General features: G+C 33.0%; 1 non-coding gene across 1 annotated transcript; it reads left to right on the plus strand.

Moving 5' to 3' along the window:
- The first annotated feature begins 956 nt into the window (after positions 1 to 956).
- TRNAL-CAA (transfer RNA leucine (anticodon CAA)) lies at positions 957 to 1,072 on the plus strand. Its single transcript has 2 exons — positions 957 to 994; positions 1,028 to 1,072. It is a non-coding gene; the product is annotated as a tRNA-Leu (tRNA).
- The last annotated feature ends 17,467 nt before the right edge of the window (positions 1,073 to 18,539 follow it).

Below are 18,539 nucleotides of genomic sequence, written 5' to 3' on the forward strand. Positions count from 1 at the left end.
ATACCATAGGTCCAAATGAGTCTAAGTAATGACATATACAGCAAAACCTTGTTATTTAATGATAATTTAGATTTAATTTAATGATTATTTGATCTATTGTTCCGTGTTAACTACAGAAGCCAAATAGAAGGGCTGGAATAATATTTCTTTCCTCTACGTTTATTCTGAGTCTCTTAATATGTAGTTTTTCAAATAGTTTAGAGATCACAGATCACAATTTCATTATCATTATCAAATATTTCAGGCTTATAGGACTATAAGTGGAGACGCCTTCTGATTTTTTCCAAGGTTTGAGAATCATAATCATGAGTTGAGCCAGTTTCCAAGTGCTAGGCAAGTAATTAAGTAATTAAGTCTTAGCATGGCACTAAATATGAATATTATTAATTTGATGAACTTTTCTGAGAACTCTTTTAAGATTCCTCCAGTAATTTCGTCACAACGAGGAGCATTGATTTTTTTAAATATTGTGTGTTTTACTTCCTTCACAGTAAATTTCTCAAGTGCTAAAATTCTAAAATATTTTCTATTACTTTATATATTTAAAACAAATTCCACTTAGTATTTGCGAATTCTTGTTGTAATAAATGATAAAAAACTGAAATGGAAATGCGAGCCACAGAACTAACGTGGATCAGTGGAATAAACCTACCGTCGATAAGCTAGCGACTCACCATATCGCTATTATTTATCTGGGCCATACGATAGTGCTCTGCGAGCTCTCTTGAACACTCGCGCGGCACTCCAAATGATCTAAAACAAGGTCGATATTTAAGTGGAGATTTCGCTGCATTTAGTCTAGCGCTACATAGCTCGTATGTGACATCGATTATCTGCCACTGTAATAGTATCTTAATTTAATTTAGCAAATAAAATATTTCCTTCAAAAAAACTTCTTCTAACATTTAAAAATAGGGTATGTGTAATTATAGAATTATTTTTTTAAATCTCAACAAGTCAGGATGGCCGAGCGGTCTAAGGCGCCAGACTCAAGGATTCCTTGCCTACTTTGTAGGTTGAATGAGCGTTCTGGTCCTCTCTGAGGGCGTGGGTTCGAATCCCACTCCTGACAGACGTTTTTTTGATAATTTTTTTTAAACGTACGTTAACAAGTGCATTCAAGAAGTCATAAGTCATCGTAACAAAGTCATTAAGATGGCGAATGTATTACCTATTGCAAATTCCAAATGAGTATTAAACTCAAAAAATATTTTTCTTCTCATTTTATTTTAGTTAAAAATAGATACCATGCTGTCTAATACGTTCGAACATGTAACGAAATCAGAATACAAATCATTAGTGATAATAATAACAGATTATAAGCCTGCAAACGTTGTTTTAATGTTTTGCTTGTTTTTATAATTTCAAATTGCTACTTGATATTTGTGATTACTCTGGTTGAAAATGCCGTGGCCAAATAAATAGTCAGTTAGAAACAGATTACGTTTCTTAGCAATAACTTCGAACAAAAACAGAGCGAACAAAGACAGGGTGATGAGAGTGGAAACGGCTAACGATTTGGACGATTTATGTCCATAGATATTTGCGTAATTGTCAATTTGGGTAAAGTGTACAAATAGAGAATGAATATTAAGTACTTTGCATATTGATTAAATCTAATTTTATCAACAAAAATGTACACAGGTAGTAACAGAATAAATCAGATAAATCAGCATGCTTTGAGAAGAAAACATAGCAATGGAAGACACAAGAACTAAACATAAAAAGCTAAATTCCTGGGACAGAGTGATGAGACTGGAGACAACTAAAGGTATGCGCATAATTAATTGAATATAACTGTAGAAAATGGTATTGTAGGGCGTGAAAGTTTTATGTGCACAGATATGATTGTAATTGTCAAAATTAAACATGAGCATTAGGTTAGAACGTATGAGGAGATAACTAATACTAACTGTTTTGTAGATATGGTAAATGCATTAGACGGAATTCAGCGATTAATTTTATGAAGAATGATGTACACACATAGTAGCAGGAGAAATAAAATATGCAGTGATACTAAGATGACTTGACAAGTAGACACACCATCGAAGGCAACAAGAACTAAACGGTAAACGTTAAATATGCTCTCGTATGACAGTAAAATACGTTTCTCAGATATACAATTGTTAATTAGGTGGATTAGGCCTCCAGAGGGATACCAGTACAAAGAAAAACGCGCCTAGAAACTCTACCTCATGGGTGGTGTGGAAAAGAGTTAAAAGCAAAACAAATCTAACCTACAAACTATTATAACTGTGTCTTGCGTTTTGTCTGTTGTGTCTGTTGCCTTGTATTTTATTGTAGCTGTGGCTGTATAGTTTTAAGTCCTTCGATAATATATGTATTTGATGCACTATCATGTTAAAATAAATTATATTTGACTAGCGACTCGCCCCGGCTTCGCACGGGTGCAATGCTGATACTAAATTAAATACACTACAGAAAAAAAATGAACGTTGTATATAAAAACATAGCGGCCCGCTCCGACTTTGCACGGGCATGAAATATATATGCCTATGTCACTCAATGAAAACATGATTAAAATCGATCCAGTATTTTTGGTTCATTCATTGCTGCCCTTGGCCTGCACGCATTAAATTTGGAGTAAAACAATTCCTCTTCCCCTATACTTACTATGAAGATTTCCTGCTATCTTTGGAATATCTAAATTCATACAATTTTTATTACATTACACATTTTTAAACGCAAATTTTAAATTTGTAATATCTCCGAAAATATTTGTTTAATTTACATGCTGTAAGGAACCATATTGATCTACATTAATTGCACACTGTATTTAAGGTACTTAATTCGATAAGGATTAATGCCGTATTGCTTAAAATAGCTTCGTAAATAAGCCATTTTCTCACGTAAAAAGTAAACAATAAAAATGGTTAATGTGGGTTATCCCTAAAAGATAAACATATACCATCGCGGACTTTTTTGTAGACCTTTTTATGGTGTACAATACTGTAGTACATTAATTTGATCTAACTCGTAGGGTTAGGCAGCCTTTTTGCTAATTGCTAAATAAGCCTAAAAAAATAGGTTAATTTACGACATCACGTTAGAAACTTCTAAAATTAGCAATGTTGCCTTAGTATATTATGCATGTATTATACATATAAACCTTCCTCTTGAATCACTCTATCTATTGAAAAAAACCGCATCAAAATCCGTTGCGTAGTTTTAAAGATTTAAGCGCACATAGGGATATAGGGACAGAAAAGGCGACTTTGTTTTACACTATGTAGTGATAAAATTTTTGTAGAATTATTTTATTTAGATTACACTTTCCTTGTAAAACTGAACTAAAACTCAGAGTTGGTACGGCAACATTGCAATGTATCGACGTCACAAATATCCATGACGCGTTACTAAAAAAACTTTGAATAGATTATAGATATTGTTAGATTAATAATATTAGTGAGCGTTAACCGATTTTGATTAATTGATTAAGGATAAAGAGAATAACATAAGCTTAACGATTTAAAGAAATGTCCGGTCGCATTTTCGGCATTTTTTCTGATAGATACGACAGCTACCGTCGCCGACCCAAACGGCATTCCACCGTCCGCATCGTCGAGGCGTACTAATATCGCACGCGGCCGCCTCGTATCAATAAGGCGCAACTGACCGTCAATTGTTTTTATGCATTCCGTCGGCTACGTGCGTGTATTTTATATTACGGGTTTCGCGGACTTTTTCGCTACGTATTAAATTGATTTCACACTCGACGCTATTTTAATTTCGTTTTTCTCCATTTAGAATGCATAATTTAACGCTTGACGAGGCTCATATTTAATTGCTGCCTAAAAAGCGTCGGCCTTTTGTTCGGGATACAGTTTTGGAAAGTTGGCTTTTTCGCGCGGCGGACAGATGGCGCTCGGACCGCGCCGGAGAGGTTTGAGTTATGTTTGTTTTAATGCGGTCGGATGAAAAATGCTCCTTGCGGATATTTATTCGTTTGTTTTATCCCGTCGGTAAGCCTACTAGAAAATTTATTTATAATTTCCGTGCTAATTATCGTATTATTTTAAAAAATGGATTAATTATTGTTTATTAGTGATTTAACAGAGACATTTTAACAGGGGGATTGTATTTTATATTTCGGGATTTGAGATCTAAAACAGGTATTTCATCAACAAAGAAGATTTTGCACATCATTACGTCACTATAGTCTACCCAAAGAAGTTTTGTACATACGTCATCTAAATTTGTGACGTCAAAACGTCGCAATGTTGCCGTATCAACTCTGAGTTTTAGTTCAATTTTACAAGAAAATTGTAATCTAAATATTTTTTTTATTGTTTAATTAATATATTTTTACTAGTCGTTTACAACTAACCTACAATTTTTCTTTATGATAACTTAAAACCAGATATATAACTGGGAGGACCCATCGGCCCTATCTCAGTCTCTGGTGAAATAATGTTTATACATGTCACTGCTGACTTTTTTTATTATATGATATATTTTTTAATATATGCACCCCACTATACAACACTGCACAAGATCAGATGGTTTGATTCTTTTGAGTCTGTGTCCTGTTCTGGTGGTATCTAAAAGCTGCAATACTTCTGCAATAATATTCTCTTGAGAATGGAGTGTGCCCCATGCCATGCCTCTTGCAATTCTCTTGATTTCTTGACTGACTGTGGGTATCTGAAGGTCTCGATGTAGGTAATCACTCCTATAGCATTTGGGTGTACCCTCAATACCTCTCAGGACTTTGTTCTGAAAAATTTGTATTTTGCTTATGTTTGCTCTTTGCAGGACATCCTCATAAATGAACTCTGTATGTCCATATAGGTTTTAGTATTTGCTTATATAATAACAATTTACTATGTACTGATAATTGTGATTTACTTCCACTTAGCCAGTACATTTTCCTATATTTGAATTCCAGTTCTTTTCTTTTCTTCCTTATATGTTCCCTTCCAGCGAAGTTTTGCAACAATAGTCATTCCGAGATATTTAGCGTTGTTGCTATATGGAATGATATTATTATTTAATGTTATATGTGCTGGATGGTCTGATTGTAGGTGAACTGTATATGCTCAGATTTACTTTCGTTAATTTTTACTTTCCAAGCTTGTGTCCAATTATTTATATTAACACTTGCCTGTTATAATTTTCATGAGGCTTCTTCACTATTGTCTCCGACAGCTATAATCGCAGTATCACAAGCAAATATAGCCATCGTAATATTCTCCATTTGTGGCATATCACAAGTGTAAAGTAGATAAAGCATTGGCCCCAATTCACTTATTTAACATGATAACGCTCGTTCACATAATGCAAAACCGTTAAAAACATATTTAGTTACATACCTAACATAGTTTTAACTTATCATAAAGAAAAATTATAGGTTAGTCGGAAACGACTAGTAGCAATATAATAATTAAATAATAAAAAAATTAATTTTATTGGCTCAGAACATTGTATGTAATATTAAGAAAATATGTAATATTTATTTTATTGGTAAAACCGTAAGTTCAGCTTTTTATTCTTTTTGAAACTAATTTATTTGTATAATCAATGATGTCCTTACGTTCCACTTTTGATAAAACCTTCATAACATTGCTGCAAAAATATTGAGACTTGTAGGCGAAAAGCTGAACCTAGTGATTTTCAAAAACCTCTTTCGAAGCGAGATTTACACCATTAACAGGATTTTGAAGAAACTGGAAAACATGGTAATCAGATGGAGTAAGTACCGGATTATACGGTGAATGTATCGAAACTTTCCTGATAATTTTCTCACTTTTTACCGATTGGTAATGGTAAATCGAATTAATTGTTTGACCAGGTTTAAACAGCTCATGAAGAATTTCACTCACTATTCAAACTCCTCAATCATAAATCCTATAAGAGCTTTTGCTCAATTAGTATTAATTGGACAAGTATTAGATTGGACAAATTAGTAATTTTAGAGAAACGGTTGAGATTTTTGTAATTTTTTTGAAGTACTTTGATTCATATTTGTTAGCAATGTTTGAAGAATATGTATTTGACTTCATCTTGAAGTCAAATCACTATAGTCAATTACTTTAGAGTTTATATTGGATAGATCACGGATTTATCATCCACTGCAATGTTATAAACCTGGAAAACATTAGCCGTATCTATAAAAATTTAAAAGGGGAACCTAAATGAATGATACTCACTGTAAGGTAATAAGCTGATAACATATTTTATGAATACTTTACGCAATAATAAATCTCTATTACTATTTGGCAATTTCGGTTATTTAATACTATTTTCTCAAGCTGTTATTGAAAATTTCTTTACTTCCCAAAAACCGAAGGAAACATTTTAGAAATTTGATGTTATTCAGGAGATGATTGTGGTCGAAATGATTTCATTCGGATGATAATTTGGAAATTTTAGTTTTTTCTATAAACTTTACTTATCGAATAACCTAACTAAAAAGTAACCAGACTGACACATAGATGACGCTATTAGAATTAAGTCCAAATGTTTTTTTAGTTAGCCCTAACCCTCAAAAGTAGTGTGAATAAATTTGACAGCTATCGGATCAATATTTTGTGAATTATAGCATTTTGAGTGAAGCAATTTTTGTTATTGTGAAAAATATGGATAAAAAGGAATTTCGCGTGTTGATAAAATATTACTTTTTGAAGGGAAAAAATACAGTTGAAGCGAAACCTTGGCTTGATGCCGAGTTTTCGGACACTGCCCCAGGAAAATCAACCATCAAGGATTGGTGTGATAAGTTTAAACGTGGTGAAATGAGCACCGAAGATGCAGTGGACGCCCAAAAGAGGTCGTTACCCACGAAAACATTTAAAAAATCCACAAAGTGTTTATGAATGAGCGTAAATTGAAATTGAATGAAATAGCAGACACTGTAAAGATATCAACTGAACGCTTACATCATATCATTTACGAATATTTGGGTATGAGAAAGCTTCATGCAAAGTGGATGCCGCGCGAGCTCATTTTTGACCAAAAATGACGACGAGTAGATGATTCGGAACAGTGTTTGAAGATGATTAAGCGTAATAAACTCAAGTGTTTGCATCGCTATGTGTCAGTGCATGAAACATGACTCCATCATTTCACTCCGAAGTCCAATACATAGTCATCCGAGTGGACTGCACACGATGAATCCGCTCCAAGGCGTGGCAAAACGCAACAGTCGGCTGGCAAGGTTATGGCGTCTGTCTTGGGATGCGCATGGAATAATTTTTATTAACTACCTTGAAAAACGAAGGACCATCAACAAAAACTATTACATAGCGTTATTGGACCATTTGAAGAGCGAAATCGCCGAATAACGGCTCCTTTTAAAGAAAAAGAAAGTGCTGCTTCACCAAGACACTGTACCGTGTCACAAGTCAGTGAAAACGATGGCAAAAATCCATGAATTGGTGATCGCCGAAATCGTACTACAAAAATGGTCTCGAAAAGTTGGAGGGTCGCTATAATCAGTGTTTCACCAATGAAGGGAATTATATTACATAAAGAAACTAATTTTGCCAAAACAAATGTGTTTTACTAAGGTAGTCTGGGGACTTTTCAATTGATTGTTAGTATAGTATATTACAAACATCTAATATGAAAATTAATGCGTCCAATATGAAAGTCGATCAAGTAAGTAATTAAAAGAAAAAATAGAATAAATAAAAGCACCGTAAAGGCGTGTGCCCGTTGCGGTTTTCGACAATATATTGATTCTTAAAACTTTTATCCGTAGATAATCGCGTCACAATGAAACGGATTATAACGCTAACTGTTGTTTGTTGTCGCGACCGAAATTAACTTGTTGCAAATTAATCGAAAGAAATTAGTTTTTTTTGTTATCTGCTAGGCGGTCGGCACTTCTTTCCTCTGGTCCTGGTAATTGTAATAAGTAATTGTCCGGGCATTGTTTGTAAGATTGAAGACAATTTTTTCCCCAACTATCAATTTATATATTATTATTTCACATTTCCTATTTCTTCTCTTTATCTCTTTATATAAAAAAATTATAAAACTTGAAATTGAAAGTATAACATTTGGTCGAAGATGGCTTGTCCTCATATTATAATTTTTTCTTTTTTTAACCAAACATTATATTTTTTTAACAGTTTCTTTTTAATGCGGCTGTATAAAAGAGTAGTACAGGCATAATTTTCACGAAATATATTTTGTTATTGATTCTGCTGATTTGTTACTCAGGAACATACCAAAAACTAAAGAGAACTGAAATAAAGATACAAAAAATGTATTGGTATATAATTCCTTGCTACTGGTCAAGCAAATATATATTAAAGCCTACATGTATCTGTATTCTGGAGTTCAGTTATGGGGATGTTCTGCGAGTAGAAATATCAATATAATACAAATTTTCTGAAAAAAGTGCTGAAAAATATTTTAGATTCACTAAGATATTAAAATAACAGTTACTTACACCGAAAAATTTGGATTCCAACTGTCAATCTCCTGCCAAACTGTCAATTTCAACGAAATTGTATTATTTTCATTTATGTCTTTTCCTAACAATACTCTGAAAACAGAACATCCGTCAACATTATTAACATTATTATCCGTCTTTCTTTGGACTTATTTCGCTCCTCCTTTTTATTTGGCAAATCCTCAGCTGATCTGGGTACGTTTTTTTATAGTTTTTTTTATAGTAATATCAGTCACACTTCTTTTAAAATTATTATTTAAGTTTTAATCTTGTTTGTTAATTTATTAAGTTAATAACCACTCATCTCACATAAATAACTTTTTTCTCTATCTTCTTTATCCATTCTTCATTATCTGTCTTTCTCTAGTTTCGAAGATACTAATACACAGCCACATAAAATTTCTCCAGTCCTCGCACTCTCATTCTAACATCACCATTGGATTCATCATCATTGGATTTATGTGGTGCAAATGTAAGGTTGCACTAAAATGTCAAACCAACTAGTAGTCTAAAGTTGGCAAAACAAAATTCTACGATTAAATTCCAATGCTTATTGCTACGTCACCAAAGAAGAGCTGCACGATGACCTTGATTTCAAATAGATTTACGAAGCTCTCTAAGATTTCGCCTTAAAATATAAAATCAGGTTATTAAATCACAACCACGTGGAAGCAATAAAGCTACTGGACAACACACAGAAAATCAGAAGATTGAAAAGAACCAAACCACACGCACTTCTCTACTGTATAAGTGTTATTTTTAACTTTAGCTTATGCTTAATGCAAGACGTAATTAATTAAAAATTAATAATGTTAAGCAATATAAAACACAGTATTAGTTCATATAACAATGTAATTAAACGTCATAATCATTATATTCATCACAAAATAACGTACAGATATTTCGTGGCAGTGTTAATCATCAAAGACGAATTAATGAAGGAAACTGTTGTTTTTCCTTCTACTGCAGTTATAAAATAATGAGCCAGACGAAACTTTACGAAGTCGAACTGAGATCATCCTACACTCCAGACTTGGTGCCGACATCTGACGTCTGACTTTTTTACGTTCGTCAATAAACCTTTTTGTGGGCGAAGCTTCAGTGGTTCCGGACCGAAATGGCCTTACGTTTTATTACCCTGAAAGGTACCAGAGTTAATTAATTACTATTAATAAAACACTTTTAAGTTAGACGTTTGTTCTTTGATGTCTTTGATACATAATTCCGTTTAGGAATTCGTCTTTACCCTCCCAATAAATCGGTTAAAAACCTATGTCGCACATAGTTTGAATACATTTTTATTTTAGTTCGGTTTTTAAGCTTTTTCTGATAAGTAAGTGCAGTAGCATTTCCATTAAACCTATAATTTCATCCGTTAGATTTTTTGTTTAAGTTGCTGTTACAGCTTGAGCATATGGTCAAAGATTGGATCTAAATATCTGTAAAAACCTAAAGAAATGCCGTTACCATACGTTTCTTCATCATCGAATTAGGACTAATTAAAGATGTTGAGCATGTGGCTTGGATTTTCTCATTTTCTTATCAAAACAGATTTAACTAGTACCATTTTTTAAGGTCGGTTTTAATGAGATTTTATATAAAAAATGTTTACTGCTACATGCCCATATGCGAATCTAGTTTAAGATAGATGTTGTGGCTTTTTCTTCAATCGAGATTTCGAGAGAAACACTGTAATTAATTTAATTTGTCTGTAATATTTTATTTATGAGATTAACTTATACGAAGATGGGCCCCCAAATAACAAACCTAATGCATTTTTCTAGATAAAACGGGTAATATTAAACTTAAAATTGTTAATTCTGGTGAATATCATGGATCATGAGACAATTTAAGTATTTTATTAAGAAGTTTTTCCTGATTTACGAGTTATTTCAAGATTATCAGAAATATCAGAATTTCTGTGTACGCACATATATCCAAACTATAGTAGCCGTTGCCGACTAACTTACTATTTGTTTATAGAGTGAGTTAGAACAAGGTACTTATTTAGGAATATCTCTACTGTTGCGTTAGCCGCGGGTAGGTGGGGTATGGTTGTAAATGTATGTTTGTGATTGTTTAAAATTTGTCAATGTCCTAGAGAAGAGTGTAAAATCCGACAAGGAAAATTATCCCAGTCACGCCAGTAACCAGGCTGCGTAAGACCGGATGTCTTCTGGGATGATTTCTAAAGTTGGTCATTGGCCAGTCGGTAGGCTTAATGTTGAGGACCTTGGTTCGGAGCCCCCGTTATACTGTAGGTCCAGTCCAGATAAACCCCTAGTTGGTAAAAGGATACCTTAAATTATATTAAAAAAAATATATGTACATAATGATCTTTGTAATAAGTAAATAACATTAAACAAAAACCTCATCTAACCTATCTATTACACGTATATTATATTCTGCTATATACGCACACAGTTGAGCTTAATACCTGCCTAAACCTATTTATGTATTTACAATATAATTTTAACTACCATTTACTGATCACTTTGATTGCAGTACGAGCAACAAATTAGATCTCTTTTGTTCCTAATTTAATTTTTTGGATGTCACAAAATTATATTATTAAATTTTTTCATTCGTTCCAATGGGACCACGAGGAATTTTGAAAATCGGTCCATAATTGATGGAGAAATCGGCGAACATACAATAAAAAATGTATACAGTCGGCTCCAGTTTTTTTGAAGTCAGGTAATAAAATAAAAGTTAGCAGCACTTCAGTTCAATTAAATCCATATGTTTTTTAGTTAGCTCTAACGCTCAAAAGATGCGTGTATAAATTTGACAGCTGTCGGATCATTAGTTTGTAAATTATAGCATTTTGAGAACTTTTGTTATTGTGAAAAAAATGGATAAAAAGGAATTTCGCGTGTTGATAAAATATTGCTTCTTGAAGGGAAAAAATAAAGTTGAAGCAAAAACCTGATGTCGAGTTTCTGGACACTGTCCAAGGAAAATCAACCATCAAGGATTGGTATGCTAAGTTTAGACGTGGTGAAATGAGCACCGAAGACGGTGAACGCAGTGGACGCCCAAAAGAGGTTGTTACCGACGGAAAACATTAAAAGAATCCACAAAATTATTTTGAATAACCGTAAATTGAAATTGAATAAAATAGCAGTCACTCTAAAGATATCAACTGAACGTGTATATCATATCATTCACAAATATTTGGATATGATAAAGCTTTGTGCAAAGTGCCGCGCGAGCTCACTTGACTAAAAACAACGACGAGTTGATGATTGGGAGCAGTGTTTAAAGATGATAAAGCGTAATAAACCCGAGTTTTTGCGTCGATATGTGAGAATGGATGAAACATGACTCCATCATTTCACTCTGATGTCCAATCGACAGTCTGCAATCGACGGCCAAAACAATACACCGTGTCACAAGTCAGTGAAAGCGATGGCAAAAATCCATGAATTGGACTTGGAATTGCTTCCTAATCTTCCGTATTCTCCAGATCTGGCCCAAACAAATTTAATTTTTTAAATTTTTTCCAAACAACGAATGCTTTTTTGTATTTTAATTTTGTTTGTTTATATGGTTTATATAAACTTCCACCAAAGTTTCGTATCAATATTTATTTCAAAGTACTCGTTACTGTTACGGGATAGTAGTATTATTCATATTTATTGGTACGTGAAGAGTTTGATTGTAGGTGAATATAATATTTATTGATTTACCCTCATGATTTATTCTCCATATCTGGATCCACTAATTTATATTATTACTTGGATTGTTTCTATAGAATCCGGTCGTTGCTTACTATAGTTGAGTGTATTTAAGCTTCAGAATAAATGGTAATTCATATGACGTTGATTGATATTTAGTCGAATTTTTTTTAAATTAATTACATCTTACATTGGATATGCTTGTTACAATCTTAATTTACAAATTAATGTATTACTACTATTGTACTCTGTTGTACTTGCATTAATACTAAACAAAGGCGAGTATGGGATTAATATATATGTATGTATTTCTTAAAGGAAAATAAAAGTAAACTACCTAAGCTGAAGTTAATAATACACTTATTAACTACTATTACTACTACTACTACTGCGTGTTGTCCAGTAGCTGTATTGCGTACACGTTACTATGATTTAGCATCCTTATTTCATGTTTTAAGCCGATATCTTGGATCATTTCGTCTATCCATTTGATTTCGAGGTCATCGTGCAGCTCTTCGTTCATTACGTAGCTATAAGTATTGGTAATTAATCGTAGAACTTTGTTTTGGTTGCGTCGGATTCGATGATTTAGTGCCTCCCCATATTTACACATCTTAGGTCCAAATTGACTTTTTGATTGATAGATAAACCAATCTCTTTGATTTTAGATCAAGTTGGAAGTATCTTTCGACTAACCAGTAAGTTTTTTAAGTGAAAATGGAAATATCCATATAAAATAAAATTGTAAGCTACATCTCTTGATTGAAGCCAAATTAAAGTATACATAACAACGAATATGAATATTTTTAATATATATTACTGTGATTTTCGATTATAGGGTTACGATTTTCAAGTGTTTTAAGTAGTGTCGGTCACTGTCTATTGAGCACCAAATTCACACAAATATAAAATGATGAATATAGAATGTCCTCCAGACTGCTGATGAAATTAATCTGAAAGAAATTGTTAATTTTATAGCACACGTCTGTAAGTTGTCATGTTTTGTTGACTGTTGACTTTAGATTACTGTTGAAGATTTTTGAGTTATCTCTATAAAAAAACCCAACAATTGATAAAATGTGACTTATGATATTTTCTAATCATACCAATAAAATTATATCACACGAAGGGGGCCGAGAACTTCCCCGTCCTCCTTCTAGCCGTTTCATTTTTGTTAATTATACAGCCTGTTTACCCCTTTAATCTTCGGGATATTGATCCCGTTACACCCCAGCCTGCCACTTTCCCTTGACTGGACAGGGGTCAACCATAATTAACGTCTTGTCGTTAATCAAATCGGCGTTTTCGGTCGGGTCCGAGCGGACGCTTTGTTTAAGATTGCGGAGAGTGGCCACTTCACGGCCATTGGAGGACACATTCCCCAAGTGCCGCAAGTAAAGCAATTACGGAGATGATTTGATAATTCTGGAAGATGGACAAGGAAACCGCTCACGTCACGCTCGCTAAATGGATTCGAAATTTAAACGATTAGAGATTGTGCCGGTGTCGGTACATGCCCGTGATTTATAATGACTAATAGGCCGTCGTTTATCTTTCGGTTTGAAACTTCATTCAGTCGTCTTATGTTTTTTTTATATTTTACTTATAGATGTAACATTTGGTAGTATTATTGCTGAATATTAACAGATCAATTGAAAAGTCCCCGGCCTACCATAGTAAGACACATTTTTTTGGTAAAATTAGTTTTTTTTATTCAACATAATTCCCTACAAGGGTGATACACTGATTAGCGACCCTCCAACTTTTCGATACCAGTTCTGTAGTACCATTAGTCATTTACTTCAAAATAGGCCTCAGTTTGACCAATTCATTCGACGAAAATTTCTTCCCAGCGAGCATTCTTTTGAGATCTGAGAACAGGAAATAGGAACAGGAGCAATTCGAGGCCCAATTCATGGATTTTTGCTATCGTTTTCACTGACTTGTGACACGGTGCATTGTCTTGGTGAAGCAGCACTTTTCTTCAAATGCGGCGATTTCGTCCTTCAAACGGTCCAATAACGCTATGTAATAGTCGCTGTTGATGGTCGTTCCTTTTTCAAGGTAGTCAATAAAAATTACTCCATGCGCATCCCAAATACAGATGCTATAACCTTACCAACTGACTGTTGCATTTTCTTGCGCTTTAGTTCATCGTGTGCAGTCCAGTCGATTGGACTTCAGAGTGAAATTGTGGAGCCATGTTTCATCTATTGTCATATATCGACGCAAAAATTCGGGTTTATTGATCATCTTCAAACATTGCTCCTTGAATCATCAACTCGTCGTTGTTTTTGATCAAAAGTGAGCGCGTCACTGAGCTTTCTCATACCCAAATATTCGTGAATGATATGATGTACACGTTCAGTTAATATATTTAGAGTGTCTTCTATTTCATTCAATTTCAATTTACTGTCATACCCAATCATTTTGTGGATTTTTTAAAATGTTTTTGTCGGTAACAAACTCTTTTGGGCGTCCACTACGTTCACCGACTTCGGTGCTCATTTTACCACGTCTAAACCTAGTATACCAATCTTTGATGGTTGATTTTCCTGGGGCAACTTCCGGAAACTCGGCATCAAGGCAAGTTTTTGCTTCATTTGTATTTTTTTCCCTTCAAAAAGCAACATTTTATTAACTCGCGAAACTCCTCTTTATCCATTTTTTTCACAATAACAAAAGTTGTTTCACACAAAATGCTATAATTCACAAAGTAATAATCCGACAGCTGTCAAATTTATACACGCATCTTTTGAGGGTTAGGGCTAACTAAAAACGCCATCTATATGTCAGGACGGGGACTTTGTAATTGTCCTGTTAAGTTGTATTTATTGTTTTAAAAACACTCACTTCCATCCTTTGGTTTAAGGAAATTCAGTTAGTTTTCGGAATGTTGTCAATGTACGATAGTGGTCAAATTTATGTCCGGCGAGTGACTTTTTCAAGTTTGGAAACAAAAAGATATCGCACCGATCCAAATCTGGAGAATACGGTGGACAAGGTAGCAGTTCTCAGCCAAATTTAACCAATTTAACCCTGACAAGTGCGGAGATGTGAGCCAGTGTGTTGTCATGATGGAAGAGCACATTTTCTTCGCCAGTTGGGCCATTTCTTCTGCAATTCGGTGTTATTGGGCCTATAATTCGGCATAGTACAGCCCTGTGACTGTTTTCCTCTTAGCGGTTGTAGCTTTTGCGGCAGTCGATGTAGATCACACTTTATGAATCCCAGAAAACTACTATCACAGCTATCAGCTTTCCGGCCAATAGGCTAGTCTTGGCATTCTTCGGAGCCCGTTAGCCGGATGAAGTTCACTGTTTCGACTGTTTCTTGGTTTCTGGTGTGTACCAGTGGACCATGTTTCATTGACGGTCTCGAAATGACGCAGAAACTCCATCGAATTGCACTTAAACAGCATCAAACACTACTCTGAATTGGTCTCACGGTTGCGCTTGTTGTCCGGAGTGAGCAAACACGACACCCATCGCGCCTACAGCTTTCTCATGCCGAAAATCTCATACTGAATATGATCCACGCAGTTTTTTTGAGATGCCTACTGTCTAAGTTATCTCACCCAACTTGAATCGGCGGTCATGTTATCCTCCGTAGTAGCTATTTTTGGGGCACCTGGGCGTGGTTCACCAAAAACCGACGTGCGAATCAAAACTAATCTGCGTCTGTCTGCGATAATGCACTACACGACAATATATCGGGATATCCTAGTATAATTAAACATACCAGTTGAAATCTTATCTTTGGAAGATCTCTAAATTTAGGTTATATTGATTATTAAAACATCTATTGCAGGAATTTTCTCACCTTTATATAAGCACCATGTAAACCATTATAATGGCAGTATGAATAGTTGATGGAGTTTGCAATATTCATTACCGTAAACAATTTGCAGTTTATTGTTAATCGACCTATAACCTGTCTAAAGGTAAATGTTTGATCGACTTCAATATCGGAATTAACTTTGCAAAGCTATTGCAACAATATATTTGCTATTACTAGGGGCTCAGTTTCTTTTTGCATTATCAAATTTTAAGGAATCTTCTAACTAATGTTCTGATGTTTTTTTTTTCATTTTTGTCTTATTTCATTCTTTTCTCATAATCATACACGCTTATATCCTTCTGGATATTAGACCGAAATCCGTTTATATCAGTTATAGAAAAAGTCATGAACCGATCATTTTGGATAGTGGTATCATTTGCAAAGTTACATCATCAGATACCATTTTGCCGTTTATTGCCAGTCAGATTGTGGCGTAGAAACCGATATATAAACTATTCTAAACGTAAATATTCAATTAATATCATTAGTATAATCAAATTTTAAGGAATCTCAATTCCTTCTGTTACATATTGTAGGTAATAATGGTACGAATTCATCAAACGCCGATTTCGATCTGTATTATTTTATTAACAACTGTTTTGTATAATTAATTAGGATCTTCCACGCCAATAATAGTAGTTTAACATTCTTAATAATATTATTTAATTTATTTAGACGATATCAACAAAATATTTTTAGGATAATAATAAACAGAGACAAAAAGTATGTAAAAATATTCTCTAGCCACTAGAACTTTCCATTTTTATATGCGTTAATGAATTATCCTGTTTTATTGAATATTGTATTAAAATTAGTACTATGAGTTAAAATGTGAATAAAATATAGTATTTCCTTCAGAAGTATATTTTTAAATTCAATATGCATATTTGTGTAATATTTTATTGATGATTTTAAGTGGCTAGCGTAAGTTGTTCTATCTCGAATATTATAACTATATTTAATGCAATTTTACTAGCTTATAACGAAATTAATACTTAATTAAATTTTTGTTCAGTTTTTTAAATAATATTAGTGTCAAAAAATGTTGATATGATTAAAGCATTTATCTTTAGTGACGAGTGATACCTAATGATATAATACCTAGCAAATATTAAATTATATATCATTGAGGGGTACTTTGGATCATCACTGACCGTCGTTCAATTCAGGCGTACCACCATCGACTGCCCAAGCGTTATCTCTAGATAAAAGTGCGCCACTTCCTTTATATATATATATATATATATATATATATATATATATACATAAAATATATAAAATAATATATAAAATATATATATAAAAAAAACAATAATATATCAATAATATTATTTACTATTATTATTATATTAGAATTTCGATGACGAATATGAATAAAGGTTCCATTAAAATATTTTTATCAGCTTATAACGTAATTAATACTTAATTAAATTTTGGTTCAGTTTTTTAAAAAATAATATTAGCGTCAAAAAATGTTGATATGATTAAAGCATTTATCTTTAGTGGCGACAGAGGCATGTCGAATTTTACATCGCAGAATGGCGGCCAATATATTATCTAGGAAATATTAAATTATATATTATTGAGGGGTACTTTGGATTATTCAATCACTGACCGTCGTTCAATTTAGGCGTACCACCATCGACTGCCCAAGCGTTATCTCTAGATAAAAGTGCGTAATATATATATATATATATATATATATATATATATATATATATATATATATATATATGTTATTGATATATTACTGTTTTTTTATATATATTTTATATATTATTTACTATTATTATTATATTACAATTTCGATGACGAATATGAATAAAGGTTCCATTAAAATATTTTTATCAGCTTATAACGTTATTAATACTTTTAAATTTTGGTTAATTTTTTTAAAATAATATTAGCGTCAAAAAATGTTGCTATGATTAAAGCATTTATATTTAGTGGCGACAGAGGCATGTCGAATTTTACATCGCAGAATGGCGGCCAATATATTATCTAGGAAATATTAAATTATATATTATTGAGGGGTATTTTGGATCATTCAATCATTGACCGTCGTTCAATTTAGGCGTACCACCATCGACTGCCCAAGCGTTATCTCTAGATAAAAGTGCGTAATATATATATATATATATATATATATATATATGTATATATATATATATATATATGTTATTGATATATTATTGTTTTTTTTATATATATTTTATATATTATTTACTATTATTATTATATTACAATTTCGATGACGAATATGAATAAAGGTTCCATTAAAATATTTTTATCAGCTTATAACGTAATTAATACTTAATTAAATTTTGGTTCAGTTTTTTAAAAAATAATATTAGCGTCAAAAAATGTTGATATGATTAAAGCATTTATCTTTAGTGGCGACAGAGGCATGTCGAATTTTACATCGCAGAATGGCGGCCAATATATTATCTAGGAAATATTAAATTATATATTATTGAGGGGTACTTTGGATCATTCAATCACTGACCGTCGTTCAATTTAGGCGTACCACCATCGACTGCCCAAGCGTTATCTCTAGATAAAAGTGCGTAATATATATATATATATATATATATATA

The sequence above is a fragment of the Rhynchophorus ferrugineus genome, unplaced genomic scaffold (assembly GCF_030347505.1).
Source record: "Rhynchophorus ferrugineus isolate W39M unplaced genomic scaffold, kcgeb_rfMv2 rfM3, whole genome shotgun sequence".
In the NCBI taxonomy this organism is placed as follows: Eukaryota; Metazoa; Arthropoda; class Insecta; order Coleoptera; family Curculionidae; genus Rhynchophorus; species Rhynchophorus ferrugineus.